The sequence below is a fragment of the Anser anser genome (assembly GCF_964211835.1).
Source record: "Anser anser genome assembly, chromosome: 8".
Classification (NCBI taxonomy): domain Eukaryota; kingdom Metazoa; phylum Chordata; class Aves; order Anseriformes; family Anatidae; genus Anser; species Anser anser.
In genome coordinates, this window is record NC_139728.1 from 17,917,759 (window position 1) to 17,936,384 (window position 18,626).

At 36.3% G+C, this 18,626-nt stretch overlaps 1 long non-coding RNA gene across 4 annotated transcripts in view; it reads left to right on the forward strand.

Annotated features, from left to right (window-relative positions):
* Positions 1-18,626, forward strand: part of LOC310903335 — a 581,276-nt gene that overhangs the window by 48,103 nt on the left and 514,547 nt on the right. The window contains exon 4 of one of the 4 annotated variants that reach the window (XR_014587462.1): positions 11,693-11,815. The exons of 2 other annotated variants lie outside the window; for them this stretch is intronic. This is a non-coding gene — a long non-coding RNA (uncharacterized lncRNA). Of the gene's footprint in view, positions 1-3,554; positions 9,414-11,692; positions 11,816-18,626 lie in introns of those variants that run through there. One more of the 4 variants, XR_014587465.1, reaches the window with a different exon arrangement.

The following is an 18,626-nucleotide window of genomic DNA, read 5'->3' on the forward strand; positions in this document are numbered from 1 at the left end:
ACTCGTTGAGGGAATCACTTAGGTTAGAGAGAGGCTGCCAAGGCAACAAGCAGTGAGGCAAAAGTTAGCAGGTGGTGCTGGAGCTGGTCAAGCAAGCTGTAATGCAGAGACAGCAAAGGTCAGGAGTAAGAAAATGCAAGAGGAATGAGGGCTGAGCAGGTATGAAGCGGGATCAAGGACCACAGTCAGGAATCAAGGTGCGAAACATGATATTGAGGCAGTGTGCAAATTCCCACAGGGTTGCTTGTACAGAGAACTGTTTGACGTCTCATGTCATTAAGCATATGTGCTGAGAATGGTCTTTGCTTTCTGTTATCTCAGTCACTATTGACCAGTGACCACAGGAGCCTCACTACAGCTAGGCAGCAAGTTCATTAGATACTTGTATTTTTGACACTGGCTCTAGTATGGCAGGAACTGCAGTCCCCTTGTCCCAGTGGTTTTGTATTGTCTACAGTGTCTGTAGTTCTTTATCAGACTGGTACTGAAGCTGTTTACCAGAAATTTACATTCTGACAAACCAAGCTGCCTGGGCCTGGAAAAACTACAGGCATATTCCTTGTTGGCCTATTAGGCTAGTATCTGCCTCACCTTTGCTCCTCGCGTTGAGTCTCTCTGATTGCTTGAGGATGGAGAGGCTGTGATTTTGCTGACTGTGCTGCTTTGGTTCAGCTGTGAAGCAGTTACTTATAATTGGTGCCAAGGAGTAGCAATCAACTGGAAAAAAACACACAGGGAAAAGTTGAAGTTTTTTTGTAAAATGTTTCTGTGAGCTGAGGCTTGAAATGAAAATGTGGATGGAAGGAAAGAAGACATAGTGGAGTCTGGTTTTCTGTGGTTTACAGACAAAATCTGCTTCTGGAATGGTGAAGGGAAAGGAAAACACAATGATTAGCGCATATGCTGCTTGTGCCCAGCTCTCAATGGTAATTTTTATGATGTCTCAGGAGGGTGTAGGGTATGCAGAGGAAGAAAATACGCAGGTTCAGAAGACCATAAGCTCAGGTTATAGGAAGACTTCATTTGGATTAAAAAAAAAAAAAAGAAGGACCTTGACAATGACCAAAAATAAAGATCAGTGTTTCTGATACCTGTGGGGAAAATGTAGTCTACAAATGCTAACAAAAGTGGGAATTGAATTTCTCCCCATAATTATATATTCCTTGTTGGTAGAGTCATTTTCACAAAGTGGATTTCACAGTACAGTGTTTTTTTTGATCACAAACTATTCACTAGTATGGTTTTATGCTTTTAAAATGGTGCTGAATGTTCTACCTTAAAAGTACAAAAAATAAATTTTGATGTCAAATACTTCCAAATATTCAGGAGCAAAACAGAATGCTATATATGTATTGCTAAGCTATAGTCAAAGAAAGTAATTATTTGCATTTTGCCTTTTTTTTTTTTTTTTTGAAACAAGCCTTACTCTGATGCATGAATAGTGGAAGTACATGACTCAGTTTTGCAGCACAGTATTTTTGCTTAACTTTACCATGGGTCATATGTTGGTTATGGTCATTCTTAATTATTATTTTTTAATCTTTTAGCTTCATAACAGCTTATTATCCAGTTTCATCTCTTTCTTGCTACTTGAGTTCTTAAGGTCATCTAGTTCTTATTAAATTTTCATCTCTTAATTTTTTCATGTCTTACATCTTTTTGCTCTGATTGCCCTCATCAAATTCAACAATATCTTATTTTGTAATCACTAAAATCAATACTAGCATTTTCATCTCCTTGATCCTATTTTGTCTAAAAGGCTCAATTATTATCAACACTTTTAGTTCAACTTATATTTAAATTGAGTAGGTCTCTTGCAATTTGAGTTAAAACTACTTAAATAAAAATTATAGTGATGAAAATGATGTATCCAGCTCACCCACTGACTTCTACACCTTCTCTGGCTAGTGTTTGTGTGAAAAGTCTTCCCTTCCTGAGAAAGCTATTTTTATTTTTATTTATTTACTTATTTGTATATAAGGAGTTGCTTTTGCTGCTCCTGTTGTTTTATACACTTATTCATGCAGGTGCAATGGAAACCAGATTTACCTAATCTGAAGTTTCATGAAGCTCCTCTTCCCTCGATAAATAGTGTACCAGTTATTTATTTTTTTTAAGCTGTATGAGTGAATCTGGGACTCATGCATATTTGTAAACATTTTTTGGCTGTTAAATCACTTCTGCTGCATGTGTAATCATGAGAGTGAAGTGTGAATGTTATACTTGTTCAGGTAGAGTTACTAACAAAAGAGTCACTGAGGCAACGAGCATTTCTTAGCTCTCTGCCATTGTATTTGCTGTAGGCTTGGATCCCGAATGAAGCAGTGGGAAGGTGTGCTGACATACCATCTGGGCAATACTTTACATTTTGAATTTGAATGACTATTCTAGGGTTTTTTGAAGAGCCTGTTAAAGAGTTAACACCAATTCACTTCCTTATCTGTGGTTACACAAATAGGTAGTGAAACTTTGTGTGGAAACTAGTAGGGATTTCTAACAACATAATTGCTTTGTCAAGCAGACTGAGGCTGAGACCCGTCACCCCAAAGCACAGACCTCTGCTGCTGAGCCGAAGGACTGATCTGCTCGCTGGGAGCACTAACAGCTGGCTGTTCTCTTTGGGTCAGCCACAGCAGGAGACAGGAACACAATGTGTTAGTGTTTAAAAGAGTTTCTTTTTGAATTTTTACTTTTAGAAATGGGAATTATGTAAGGCAGATATAGAGAGCCTCTCTGCTTAGCTGCAGCCGGTGTCATGCTGGTCACACTGCGCCAATTAGGCTTCCAGAAGTCTACCATGAAACTTATACCAGTGACTCTGCAACAGCCACAGCATTCAGCCTGGAGAGGGGAGAGGGGGGAAGAAAAGTGAAATAATTAGCCTCTAGAAATGTGTACAGTTCCAGATAGTGCTAAAAATTACTTTTCTGATTTTAATGAAAGGTACTCTGGCTCAATAAAATTTAGAGCAAAGCCCTGCTGGTTCAAATTATTAGTGCACACCTTAGACCTGGTGAGTTTTATATAGTTTCATGTGGCTCTTTGAACATTTTGCACAGCTTTAGTTCAACTCTATTGACCTCCATGTAAGAACCCTTTTATAGACTTATATAGAGATGAAATTAACTCCTAAGGAAAAGTATTAATGGGACGGGATTTCTTATAATATTCCTTGGAGATGGGGCAGTTTTCCAAAACAGCAGAATGCTTTTGAGTGGGAGAGAAATTATAGATCTGGGGTCCTTCTGGCTTAATTTAAGAACAGCAATATTCCAATAAAATGAAACACTACCGGGTCAGAACTATAACTGCTGTGTGTCAGTTACAGTGGACTGTATTGAGAAAGGGAGTTCTGGCTGTCCAGCTGGCAGCCAGTTCGCCCCTCTGTTATGTGCCTTTTTTTTTTCTATTGAGTTTCACTTAGTATTGCTATTGTCTCAGTATTATTTTCTGTCATTCTGTGTCACACTATTGCATCCTAAATATAGTTGCAATAATCATGTGGAACAGTTTGACCTGGCAGGTATTGATGCAGTTGACTTTTTCACTTCTAGGTCATGGAATTCAACAGGTGGGAGGAGGAAGCACAATTGCAGTTCATTTAACCCTCTCATTTTAAAGCCTGTTCAGGACTGCCTTGATGACACGTCAGAAGGGAGGCTTTCAAAGCAGTGCTGAAGTGGGAAGAGTTTATTTCATTCCTATCATTAAAGAAGATGGAAGACTTATTATCTGCAACCTTAATGGCAATAAGTTAGACAAGCACAAGATGAAGGAAAAAATCTTCCCTAGCTTCTATTAAGAAAAAAAGTCAACATGTAGTTTTCTGCAGGCAACTGCAGAGAAATACATTAGACACCCTGTATATTTATTTCCTGCAGAAAATCTAGTCATGGATTCCAAGGGAAAATAAATCTTTTTTTTTTTTTGTTTGAACAGTAAAATTACTTTTGCTTTTTGTTCTTCTTTTTAATTACTGATTCTAAGTATGAAAGAAAGGAATATACACCATTTAGCTATCACACCTCTGATGAACAAAACAGAGATGTCACAAGAGATCTTCACAGTTTGTATCATTTTACAGGCAAAGCTCTTTCTCCTTTACCAGTTTCATTCATGGTCTCCAGAAACTGTTTCTGTAATACTTTTCTCATTGTGAAATGATTGCATGTTACAGTAAATAGTCCTGGCAATTTGTTCTGTGTAGTCTAAACATGCTGCGTGGAAAGAGGAGAGACACTGGTTTTCCTAGAGACCTTTGTCATGGAGTAGTGTAGCACGAGCGAAGTCCTGGGCGAGTAGGAATGATTTAGGAATTTGTTCATGTAATGCAGGTTTTGGATTACTGACACTTTCTGCCTGCTGTTTATAGTGCATAGGCCAGCAATCCCTTTTAAAGGCAGGGAGTATGCAAGAGAAGCTTCTGGAAAGGACCAAAACCTTCATCAAAGTAATAACATCAGTCATCTTGATCTAGTCACTAATCACCATATATATTAAATCTCGTATTTCACAGAGCATTTCTAACCACTCATATCTTGGTAGCAGTAACTTACAAAATGTACACAGTGGATGAATATATCAAAATGACAAGATTCATTCTAGCCAGTATGTGGGAGTAGTGGATGTGACGTTTCCTTCTTGAACCAACTGGTTGGACTTGAGCCACCATAACTTCTAGTGGTTGTGGTGGTGACACTACTGAATGATCCTACTTACTGCTGCATGCTTTCTCTGCACTTTGCTCATCCTCTACATCTGCTTGAACCATGACACATTGCTTGAAGAAACAAGGAAGCACATTAGAGTGGCCTGAACTGCTGTTCAGTTCTGACAAAATTGCCAAAACTGGCAGGTAAAAAGTTAGGTGTTGTCTTACTGCTGAAAATGACAAAGATATGCAATTCTGCTCAATTTTCCACGTATTGAGCATGCTAACATTCTGTTCATCAGAAGCCTCTTCATTATACAGTACTCAATGGAGTCAGTGTATAACTACATTACAGAAAACAGAAGGATAATTTATATTTCTGCATTTTTTCCTGTATGGATGTGATGAATAACTCCTAGCTGACAGTATTCTCGAACCTTTTGAAATACACAATCACTTCGGTGTCCATCTGACTGATGGTACTATTAAAATTGTAAGCTCAAGTTGATTGAGAAATGTGACTTCTGCAAAGTTATTCTTTCCTCATATCTGGTTGTCATGGGGCACTGTGTAATGATGTCATTTCAAAAAAAAAAAAACACATTTGACAATAATTCTGGAGATATTTCATTATTGAAACAATGGTGGATAAGAAACAAAAATATTTTCTATCTAGAGGTGGACAGAGATTGGTATATTTTAAGAGTAAATTAGGTATTGTTGAAAATGTAATAATGATTATATGTCTGTGGAACTGAGGTAGGGTGACAGAAAACTAAATTGAACATAGTCAGTACATAGATGCAGTTATGAAAAAAAAAAGAACTACCAAACACTATCAATATTATAGAAGTGTAGATCTTGTGAAAGAGAGGTTTGCATTTACCTTTATATGTATGTTTTTTTCTTTTTGAAAAAAAGACCTGTTATTTCGATATAGAAGGCCTAACTTGAACTTCCAGTGTGTAGAATTGATAAGTTGGTGAATGTGAGATGATTTGTGAAATTATTCCTGTCTCTGGCATTATTCTTACCAATTTTCTGTGTGTATATTTAATTCTGGTTATTATGCTTCCACTTCTTGAAGAGTGTCTGCAGTGAGTGTCACTGCTTCTTTTTGTTCTATGAAAGAGAGGAGAGATGGAAACAGAAAACAAGGAAAAGGGCCCTGTGATTCTAAATGAGGCACATGAGAAATTAAATGAATTTTCCTGAAATTTGGGTGCATTATAGATACAGATTATAATCAGTTTGATAGAGAGTATCTTAACAATAAAGCTTTCAAAAAATTACTTTCTTAATCCATCTGCCTAATATAGATCTTTGACCTCTAAATCTCAAAGTGCTCAAAAAGTGCATATTTTACCGCTTTTCAAATCAAAGTACACAGAAGTGAACTCACTTTACCAAGCTCTTGGGGAACAAAGAGATGAGAATTCAGCACTGGTTTTGGCTGGTGGTCAACGTATTAAAGTTAGCTATTATTGGGCTAATATTTGATGTACTGGCCCAATATAATTCGTATTACATTTGAAAACAAAAAGTTTTCTGTATGCTCATACTTCTTAATGAATAGGTTATGCAGAGGCAGGAAATGCAGCCTCTTGCAGAGAAGTATCCAGGTTCTGCTTCAAGTAACTGCTTATTAGTAACTCGGATAAAAAACAGTTGACTTGATATGTGAAGATTAGCATCACTTCTGAGTTATCAATCTGTACTGAAAAATAGCAAGTGTAAATGAAGAACAAAGAGGCAACAGCAATATATGGAGGTGAGAGGTTAGCAGCAGGTATAGTCTCCTTAGTCATGATGCTTCACTGCAAAGAAATTACATGAAAATGTAGCCTTCTGTAAAACAGATATATCAGAAATATCACATGTATCAGAGTTTATATTCCATTTGTAAAAATGAGATGGTATGAATGTTGTTTGAAATTTATGTATGAACTTCAGGAATCTAGAAAATGACATGACAGATTACTGTCTCATTACAGTTTACTTAATGGAACAATTTTTTTCGTGGGTGTGCACTAGAAACTGTCAAATTAAGTTGTATGTGCATGATTATTTCTCAGTTTCTCATACTAGGAAAGAGTTAAATATTTAAAATATATTTCATTCATCTGAAGAGAACACATACCATTATCAGACCCATGGGGGTTCCACAGGTTACAGGTTCCTGAACTTAGGTTCAGGAGAAGAATTCAACATTTGTGTGCTTGTCCTTGCCTCAGCTGAATTTTCTTGTTCGCTTCTCCTCCGTCCTTACCTGGTCTGCATCATTCCCCATGGATTCCTGTCCCTTCTGTTCATAGCTGCCACATGTTGATAGACAGCTACTTCTTTAACTTTTGCAGTCCAGCAGATCCTGAAACTCAGCAGTTTTGATTTTTTTTTTTTTTTTTTCCATTTAAAAATGTAATCATCCTGTCACTTGTGCTGTCCTCGTGTTCTAGTTCGGGTTCAGACACTCTAACAGATTCAAAGATATCAGGTGGAGACATTTCCTATTTTATTCTAAGATTCTGTATCTGCTTTAATTTGCTTAAGGCAAAATATTTTTAAAGTATGATTTGGAAATAGAATTTAATAATGAGATAGTTCTAGTGCATGTCGCAATCATTCATAGAGCTTAGGAGTGTAGCTGGCAATTGGCATCTATATGCGCACATACAAGCATGCACATACACACATACATGCATTTTAACACCCGCCATTCCTGCAATCTGCTAGAATACACACCCCATTATGCACACACAGGCTGTTCTGTGGCACAGTGAGACAGAGACACTAATGTGTCAGTAAAGAAGCTGAAAAGAAGTCTTGCTTTGTCTTCAGAAAACATCTTGGAGAGAGAGGGTGAGAAAAAATTACTTCATAGAGAAATTCTGTTGCAGGGAGGGATGAAGGTACAGGAGAGAAAAAACATATTGTGAAAGACAGATAAGGAGGGGGAAAATAAAGGAACCTCCTAAATGTGCTGTGTTGAATATGCGTGAGTATTGGAGATGTAAAGACTATCACAGACAAAAAGAGGAAAAGAGTCAAGATGGTAGAAGAAAGAGGGGAGGAGAGCCTGAATTGTCATGAAATAGTTTGGAAAAATGACCTGCAGGGAGGAGAAACAGAGCAGAAGGGACTTAAAAGCATGAAAATAGTTGGGTGGGGAGGGGTTGCAGTGGTATCTGTGCAGAAAATGATGATGTAGGGGCGGAGTAAAAAAAGAATACAAAATAAAAGGCAATGACTGCAAAGGGAAAAGCAGTAGCACACAGACTACTAAAATTTAGGCACTTTTGGCTTTATTCTATCACTTGTATTTCATACTCTAAAGCAAGAACCTGATAAAAGTGAAAAAAGTAAGTTAAGGTGAATTAAGGAAGTGGAACATTTAATGGCAGAAGGGTTGTAGAACTGGCTGAAATCCAGGGGACCATAGTCTCATTCTTTTCCAAAAAGATGATTAAATGCAGAAAACTAAAGGCTGCATTGTCTTTTTTTTTTTTTAAAGAAGTAAGAAAAGGGTATGAATAATAACTTGTTGGATTTATTTTGTGAAATGTCTTTGTCCTTTTCATGTTTGTTTGAAAATTCAGTACAAATTATTTACAAATAATAAAACAATCCTACTTATTTTCATAAGCGTCTGTACTAATAACATTCTTACTTAGTAAAATGAATTAAACATGACCTGCATAATAGCTAAATATTTGTCATGGTAATGTCTCTTTGTGAGAGATGAATTATTCTGAAGCACTCAAATCTTCCAAAATAAATCCCAGAATATGTTATTAGGAGGTAAAATAAAAAAATGGATAGGGCTGTTACTTTTATGCAGAGGCACCATAAGAAAAGTAGAACATTCCCCCATCCTAATCACACAGTTTCTTTTCAAAATGCTTGCACATAATTGTGTGAACAAGAAAGCTTATGCATTGTAGGGGGCTTACATTTTGAATGCTTACCAGAACTGGCCAGGAAAGTCAGGTATGTTGCTGTATAAACTGTGAGCTAGATGATATGGTTTGGTTTTGCATGCATGCTGAATTTTGTGTTCAACTATATTAATACACGTATACAGACTTTGAAAACTAGGTCATCAGTGGGACAGCATCTTTTTATTATGATAGATAGTCTGAATGTATGAACAACCAAAATAATTTCCATGCATACTGTGAATCATATCCCTATTTTATCCTCAGTTCACTTTTTTCTTATATAAGCAAACTCCTATTGATTTCAAGCAGATTTTACTTGAATAAGGACTGAGGAGGGACTGCGGTATTTGGCCCTGAGGACTTTATAAGCTAGTATGAATCACAAGAATTTGGAGACAATATATTTTAAAATGATTTCCTCTCAAGTGCATTGCTACATACTGTGTGTTACTAGGAGCCATGTGAATGTCGTTACCATATGGATAAACATCCTCTTTCTCCCATTCCCTGTTGAGTCATTTTTCAGAGCCTCCCTAGTTTTCTTGGCAGGTTGTTGTTGCAGAACTACTATTGATGGGACTCTTCAGCCCATGCACCTTGATTCTCATGCTCCATCTGAAGAGCTTGGTATCCAGCTTTTCATTTATCCACAGCCTTCTTTTGAAGACAGCCCCCCTCGGTATAAATTCTGACAGTCTGCATCAAGGCCTCAATCTTCTTTTTCTTGCCATGGAGCTCGTGATCAACAGCAAGAAGTCAGTTCTGTCTCCCTTACGTCTCTAGAGCTTTTAGAGGTCTGAAAATACGAAGAGCATGACCCTGGGATTTTTATTTATTTATTTATTTTTTTTTCAGGAAATGAACAAAGAGGAACTTGTCAGTCAGTCTTTTTGAAAGCAAATTCTGCAGACTGAAAGCTACAGTCTGCAGTTGTCATTGGGCTAAAGGTATAAATATGGCCCAAAGGTGAGGCACAGTGTAAAGCAGGGCTCAAATTAATGCAAGAAGTTGGTCAAAAAGTTTCTGACCTTGAACAGTGGCTTCTGTGAATCAGGACATATGTGTACTGCCAGTTACACTGTACTGCTCACAAACCTTTCCAACAGAGACTGCACGCCTTGGGATTTTGGTGACTATGTGCTATAGTGCTGTATGTGGGAAAATAGGTATTTTTGTCTCTCAACCAGAGCCTAATGTGTTTGAGCGGTTTTACACTGATTTCAGGGAAAAGCCAAATGAGATAACAAGCTGCATTTTAAATTACCAGATAGATGAAGGTGTTTTTGACACTTACAGGTTTACTTTTCTCAAATAGATTAAAGTGACGATTCAGATTTTTTTTCCCCAAAATGCTGTGATTTTTTGTGGCATTTTTGAAACCACATAAATTATAGATATAGATATGTTTGTCCAAATGGATTCTTTTGATTTCCAATAGAATTTTAATATACCTTAACTGGAAATATATACTATATGTTTATTAAGAAATGATTGAGAAGCAAAGTCAAATAAAGAAATGAATGAAAAAACAACCTGCTTTTTTAGCCTTATCACTTGGATGTCAGTGTAAAAATAGGGTGAATACCTGTAATTTACAAATACAGGTGAAAAAACAATGTTACTCTGATAAGTGTTTTTGAAAAAATTAATTACTATTCAAGAAGTGAGAAGGGAATATAGTATGCTGCTTACTAATCAAGTATGGTGTATTTGTACACCACTCAAATTATTTTCTTTAATGCCTGTGCAAAATATATCTTCTCAGATGTTATCAAATATGCAAAACAATATATTAAAAAAATCCTCAAACCTTTTGCATAATTATTTCTGATAGCAGATGTAGATACTGTATCTGCATAAATTACAGCATTGTTCCAGAATGCTTCTGCATTTAAATTATGTCAGTCAAGGGCAATATTAAAGGTTGCTTGGCTCCCAGTCTCATTGGGCAGGGTTATTTCTAGAGATACATCCTTTTTGATATAGCTAAATTATTTTCTAAGTGCTTGTTTTTTAGCTATAATTAATCCTTTGCACTTCTATAGCTGTTCCATTAAGAATCTTATAACTAATGAATTAAATCTGACAAAATCCCATTGGAGTTGCATTTACTTTATTAGCTTTAAAATTCTAATGGAAATAGCTATAGATGGTGCAAAGGATTCAGGATTATTAAACTAGGAGGTCAATAAATATCGCATCCATTTTACAGATGAGTAAACTGAGGCAGTGGGAGGTTAAATGATTAGTGTGGTAAAGGAAAGTGCGTTAGGTAGATAAAAATAGAAGCATGAACTTCAAGCATGCAGTTGCACTAGATGGAAATACTGTGGATTTTCACTGTTTCATATACACCAGAATTTATTTCTACTTGAGGGATTCATGACCTGTAGTTAATTGGTTTTGCCTATAATTGCAAGAATGGCATTATCCTATTGAAAAGTGCCAACATTACATCTGAACTGTCCTTTTACTAAGTTTGTTTCCTTCTCCTTCCTTTTCCCCAGTTTGTGTGACATTTTAGAGCAGATGTGTTCTCTTCCTTTAGAGAAACTGGAAGTATTAATTCAATCTATAGCTTCAGAGATGGAAAAGAGTTAATAGAAACATTAATAAGTACAACCTTAATAGGATTTGAACTCACAACCTTTGAAATATGAATTAGAAATTTATCTGGTAGTCTACACAGTCTTTCATTAGCAACCATGGGAATTTACAGGTGTTAAATTAGTTAGAGAAATGCTCCACTATTCCATGAATGCAATAAAAACATAATGAGGACTACAAGGAAATAAATTAATTCTAAAAAAGAAATCTAATATAAGGGCAACAAAGTTCAAATAAAGCCTGCTCCCTAGTTTCTAACAAGATCTGTGAAATGTCACCAATATTAGACTTAATATTGCATTGTTATGTTTCACTTGTTGAAATATTTTCATTATATGCAAACTTCACTGAATTTTTAGCCTCCTTTTCTAATTTTTTTTTTTTTTGAATATTGAATATTTCCATTTAGTAGTTTGCCTGTTTAAACAATACTGTAATAGTGTAGAATTACAGCTTGGTCTGAAGCTGCAGATAATAGGAAGCTCACTGTTCACAGGTGTTGATGAGCCAGGAAAGGAGTAACACAGAGCTGCTGGAAGTAGATGGAGCACAAAGCCCTGCAACTGCCTTTGGTGGGGAGGAAGGGAAAATGGATCAGCCAAGTATCTTTATGTTTGAGGTATGTGACAGCATTAGAAATCTTGAGTAAAAATATGTTTTTACTTCAAGGGCATTAAAATACTGTTATCCCAGTTGGCTAATGCAGGAATTAAAAAACATGACCAAATGTACAAAAGCTTAAACTTCACAGTGGGAATGCATTGGGCTGTGCTAAGGGATTTAATTTTATTAATTTACCTTTAGCTCTCATGCTCCATTTCTTCCTTCTGATTTTAGAAAACAAAAACTCAGGTGTAAAGTATTTTCAGTCAAGAAATACAACAATTACAAGCTCAGTGAAGGAAGAACAAAGAAACTTGTTACAGAGGCTTATAGATGGTAGCTCAGGAAACAGCTCTGTTGCATCAGCAGATCCATGCAATACACATCCATGTAGGACATTTTGCTCCATTGCTCCCTGAAGGGTCTTCTCCAGTGTATTACTGTTCGTGTGTATTGCTAACACAGTTGTAATGAATGAAACAAATTGTTCTTCTTAGTGGAAAGAGTAGTTCCTAGGCACACAGGACTGTAGAATAGTCACTACTGAGAGAGTAGCATAGATTGCCAAAAATCAGATCAATATAGATGCGTTATCAATTACTGGGGTGTCTCTGTATCTTTTGACAAAGCAAAGGCTGAGCAGTGAGGTAGAATGCAGTACAACATGTAGTGTTACCAGAGGGAGAGGTGTGGAAAAGACATAACTCGTGTAATGGAGCTTAAGCTTCACATTTCTTTATTAAAACTGCCTGTGTCATATACTAGCTCTAGATGCTAGTATATTGTTTGCAAAAATGGATGTACCCAGTTTTAAGCTCAAGAGCTTCGGAATCATAAGCTGCTATGTTATCTCTGTTCCTGATTTTCACACATCCTATACAAACCTAAAGATTGTGGGGGAAAAAAAAATAAATTAAGGCGTTCTACACAGACTGCTGTCAGGTGAAGAGTGAGAAAATGACCAAACACAAAATAACGTCTGGCTTTCTCTTTCCACCCCTTCTTGGTTGAGAGAGGTGGAGGAAACTCCTGGATTGTGGTAACCTCTTTTAACCTCTTTTTTTTTTTTCTTTTTTTTTTTTCTCTGAATTACTTCCAAAGTAGCTCTGATCATTAGGGAGTAGATAATAATTTTAAAGCTTTATCCCTTGAATATTCTGGAATACTTAACTAGATAAAAATAAGGTAAGTTCAGCTTCTCTAAATTTATCCTGCAAGTTTCCTCTCTCCAAGAATTCTCGATCATCATTTACAGTAACTGGGTTGAGCAGAGTGAAGGTCTCCAACCCCTGAAACAAAGCAGGGAGGAATACCCAGCTATGTTAGGTAACTTTTATCTCCTAATGAGTTAAGGTAGCCTCCTCTGCCAGGAAGCTCTGCTTGTTGTGAGTGAGCAGCTTGCGTTGGTGACAGTACTGTCTCACCTCTCCTCATAGTGCTTACTTAAATCAGTGAATCCTGCTGGATTTGTTCTGGGACATTTATATTGCGGGGATTTGAACTGATTGTCAAGTTAACCCCTATGGCTGTGTTGCTTTTCCTTCATTCTGTGGTAGTCGTCGTTCTTTTCTAGCTTTTTCTACTTGCTAACATTCATTTTATATTGTGCTATATCTTCACTGTGGCATCCTGTAGTAAATACAGTGAAACTAGGATTGTTGGCAGAGAACACTACTTAGGGTAAAGTAGTTATTAACCTTGAATTCAATTGTATTGAATGACTTCAAATGGATCAGAAGTCTCTTCGGGTCCCTTAGAATTACATTATAAATATATAAAAACAATATATTTCTATATAAATATATATGCATAAATATATGCATTATTTATATGGAACATATGGAGTATATTCAATGTAATACATTTTGGGAAAATACTTGGGAAAAGTGACATTTTGTGAGTTCTCAATAATTATGGATGAAATATGCACCGCTGTTTCTTATATTATTTAATAAAACATACCGTTTTCATTTGTTATATCAGTCAGGCAGTGGCATTCAGATAATTCAGTATTCATAGGCCTTGCATATAAAATATTTTTAATTTGGAGATTTAAGACTATATAGCTTCATTACTTTAAAAGCAGAGCTATAGGCACACACATCACTGTGTAGCTTTATGTCAAAAACCAAAGGAACAAGTTATATTATTTTAATTATTAGAAAAAAATGGTCATGCAAACCACAGTAATTTGAAAAATCCTACAGGTCATGTCTTATAATAGTTAAGACTCTTTTCTCTGTAAAAACCTAATAGTCACTTGAAACCTATAGGATGGTTCACACTTTGCAGAATTAAAATAAACAGCTTGAGAAGTCAAGAACAACAACAGAAATTGATTTCGAACACTTCAGATATTTCCCACATTTCTGGAATGACTTTTTTACTCCAAACTTTGAGTTAGTCTCTGCTACTCTGCTTCACTGCATTTCATCATTTGGAAAGATATCTTTACGTCCTTTAAAATTATTTTTCTAGTTTCTTGCAGTTTGGTTATAGATCTTTCTGTTAGATAAGTGAGGGGTTTCTGGGGCTTTTTGGTTTTATTTTTTCCAGAGGAGTGAGGCAGGAGACTTGGGAAGAAGCAAGTTGCTCAGGGGCCTGCAGTACCTCTACAGGGTGGCTTAATTCCCTCCTCAGTGCTGTCTGCCATCAGGCCGTTGGCTTTAAATTTGTCTGTAGCCTTCAAAATTTTGGCTAAATGATTTCTCCTGGGTCTAGATGTATCTGACTCCTTTCTGTTCTTCTAACTGTAACTGTTCTTCTCTTTTGCATGTCTTGTTTCAAACTGGGGACATGAGGAAAGCTCTGTCCTGATGTCCTGACTTGTCAGTGTAAAGTATGAGCCCCCACTTCCTCTTTGTTTTTTTCCCCTCAGGCTTTTACCAAATGATAGAAACAGTTCCAGGTGACCTTGTGTCCACTATGAGGTCATCCCTTTAAAAAGCACCTTTTTTTTTTTTTGTTTGCTGTAACGTTTTTCTCAGCAATGTGTTTCTAAGCAGCCTGCTAAATAACCTGTAACACTTAAAAACTTATATCTAAATTATCCACTCAGTTACAGTGGTGCAGACCCAATGATTTCTGTCCTTGTTTCTGTGGTTAAGTGAGTGGGACAAGCAGCTATTCACCGTGCTCTGTTTTTTCCCTGCTGATCTCCTTTAATTGAGCTGGTTCCTTCTCCCGTGTACTCTGTCATGCAGGTACATTAATTCAATACATATAGAATGAGCTTTTTTCCCTGATCCTCCAGATGAGCTCAGCTCTGCCTTCTGAACTCAACCTATTATTCAGCCTGTCTTGCAACCTGGCAAATCTCTGATTTTAGTGATTCCTGCCATACCCTGCTTTCTGTCTCATGCATTTATTTTATTCTTTCCTGATTCTTTTTTTTTTTTATGTGGCTTTCTTTTATAGATAATGTTCTTGCCCTTCACATACACAACTTTTGATTGATTTTTTTTAAACATTTTTCTCTTCTCACATTTTTATGCCTCCATCTTCATTTCAAGGTCCCTTAACCTGTTACCTTTATATAAGAGAATGTTAATTAATTTTTTCCTTGCAATATTTTCTGCTCTTTATTTGCTTTGTTCCAGTTTGATATAGCACTGTGTTTTGATCTGTCAGTGATTTTGTATATTTTTATTTATGTACCTGAGGTGAGCAAAATTTCACTGGGGTAGTAGTATTGTGAATGATCAGTGCAGCCATTAATCACCTGTTTTATGGAATCACAGGAAGACATGTCTCTCTCTAAATTTTGGAGCAGCAGCCTTGTAGAACTGAGCTCAGAGGTTGAGGTGCATGCCCCTTGTCTAACCGAGTGAATTTGAATAATGCTAGATAGGCTTTTCTCTAGTATTTATTGTGGTGGAGTTAGTCTTGATACGTGTATGAAATGTGGCAGAAAAGTAATGAAATCACCTAAGTAGAACAAAAAGGGAACGGAAACAACAGGTTTAAACATTTCCTTTCTTTTTTTTTTTTTTTTTTAACTGGAATTTGTATGCATTGAAAACATCTCCCAATATTTTTCTTGAAATCTCAACTTTCAGATAGCCACCTGCTATGCTGCTTTGTTCAGTTCTCTCAGAATGATGACTTATGGTTTGAACAGTGGTATTGCACACTGCATCTTGGGCTACTGTAAGGATCTCTTTTAAATATAGCAGTGCTTTCCAGACTGAAAAGTTAATATTTTAGCATGACATACAGCACAGATGAATGGCAGTCTGTAAAACCAGTACTTTTTTTTTTTTTTTTCCTGGCAAATATACTTCTCCTTTTGTAAAGGCCAAGAAATTAATGAATGATTTTATTCTTCCCTCTTGCAGCCTGCACAGGGTAATTATATATTATTAATAATGCAGCAGTACAAATGATATTAAATGAACTACATTTGTTAATGTAGATTTTATCCAAATGCTTTTTTCATTGGTGGACTGTTTCTCATCAGGGAGTACTAATTAGCCGTAATATGTGGAAAGATGGGACAGAAACCCAAACTGATAAATAAGATAGATTCAGAAAAATCCATGAAGGAGGAACACCATTTAAGACTGTGAATGGATTACTAAGAGGAGACATGAGATTTTTTTTTTCTTTTTCATATATTTCATGATCATTTGAAAGCTGGGAAGTATCAACTCTTGTTCTCCTATTGCTATAAAGGCCCCACAGAATATTAGAATATTTCAGTTGTCAATTTTTTAATGCTGTTTTCATTTGAAGTAACAAAAATGAATATAAAAGCTATCAAAGTCTTTACTATGCTTGCTCTGGCATTTAAACTAATGTATTAATGAAAATTAGCAATTATTTATTGCTGTTAAAAAATATATTTAAAAAAATCTCTAGCCTCCTGATAAAGTTTATTCTCCCTGTGCTTGAATAATAATCTCTTTATTTATGTTGTCATACATTTAATGTGGTTGTACGATATATATACGTGCATAATGCATAAATGTAGAGGATTTGATCCGATTGCTACTAAAATCAACTGAAAGGTTGTTGTAGGCTTCCGAGGGTGTGTTATGAGCCCAAATAACTGTTCTTACAGCTAACGTACAGTTGAGACCCAGACCATATCAAAATGAAACCAACATAATCTCATTTGAAAGCAGTTGTTTGCACCTGTGTTCACAAGATGGAAATTAAATTAATCTCATTCATTAAGAGGCTTACTACACATTTTCATTGTATTTCTTGTTACCAGAGTCCAGTGGTTCTTGTATGCTGTGGGACCCTTCCCATCAGCTAGGCAGTTTTCTTTTCCTGCCCTTTTTACAGGTATTCTGTTTCTAGAAATCTTCACAAAAATATTCTTCCAGCTAGAGCACTGTGAAAATAGAAACTTGCTTGAGAACTCATGGCAGCAAACTTGACCGTGTGGCACACAGAGCTGTGTAAACCACCACAGCAGGCGCTGTTCACAGTCCTCAAGCAAGCGGGATTGCCTCATACATTTTTAAAACTGATCAGTTATAGGACTTTACGTTCCTCTCTGGAGTGATAGAATTTCTCCTTTTCCTTAAAGTCCCCACCCTTGTTTCTTACTGGTGGCACGTATGATCGCTGGTCACGCCATAACAGGCTCTAGCATATCCCACTGCTGTGCGTTGGTGCCGTGTGCGGTGTGCGCACGGGCAGGGTGTGCAGTGATGTGCTCGTGGAGCCAGGCCGTGTGGTCCTGCTGGGTCAGGCGGCTGGTGGAAGCCATAGGCGCAGGATGCATTATTGCTGCCAGCAGTCTCAGCATCTAGGAAGCTGTGCCTCTTAAAAACCCTTCACAGAAACACATAGATTTAGAACTGTTTACATTTTAATACAACTATTTCGTGTAATTAAAGTAAACAGATAAACAGATCAATATGTTGAAACAGATGTATAAATATATAGATAGACATATTGCACGGAAACCTTAATATTTCATCCAAATGAAATACTCTATTCCAAATGTGCCCCGTAGGAGTTTTGCTCAAGGCTATGCTTAGGTATACTCAAAAATTCCCGATAGCTAGTCACGAGGGAAAATATGTTCTCTTACAGATAATTGCTACTGGCAGCTAGAGACCTAGAGAATTTGATGTGCAATAATGTGACCTGACTACGTATTAAACTTTTTTGAAGGACATGTGTAAAGAAATTTTATATGCTTCTCACACTCCTTAGTTTTTTTGGATTTCACTTGTGTTAGCACATTTTTAACAACTTCCCTATGTTTAATCCTGCTAGGGTTCATCCTAATAGTTCTCAGCCATAAGAGATTCTAGTATTGTGTTGTGGTTTTTTTTTTTTCTCAGTTTTTGTTATTTTTTGTTTTTTCCCCCCAAACAAATGAGGTTTAGAAATGTAGGATGGAGAGAAGGAAAGAAGAATAAAGCCCAAGTGACTTGTAAGGAATACGTAAACAAAGCAGAATTGCATTATTGATGACAGAACTTGAAAAAAATGAAACCAGTAAATAGTTTTTCTTTAAAAATACATGAGATTAACTATTCAACTGCTGATTGTTTCCCTGCTTTAAATTTCAATGTTGTCTTGTAAGCATCTACATCATATCTAGATATGTGCTAGTTACTGCCCTGTTATCTCTTAGGAAAGCTTATGATTGCCTTTCTGTATTCAAAAGGGTATATGTTCGACACCACTTTTTCCCCATTGGAAAGTACATAGTAATTACAGAAAAAACAAAACAACAACAAAAAATCTTATAATAAACAGCTCTGACATTTATTTTTTACTTATATTTTTCTTTAGTGATGGTTTGTAATATTTGTTTCCCAACATTCAGTATTATCACTAAGCTAAATTTGATTTTTCAT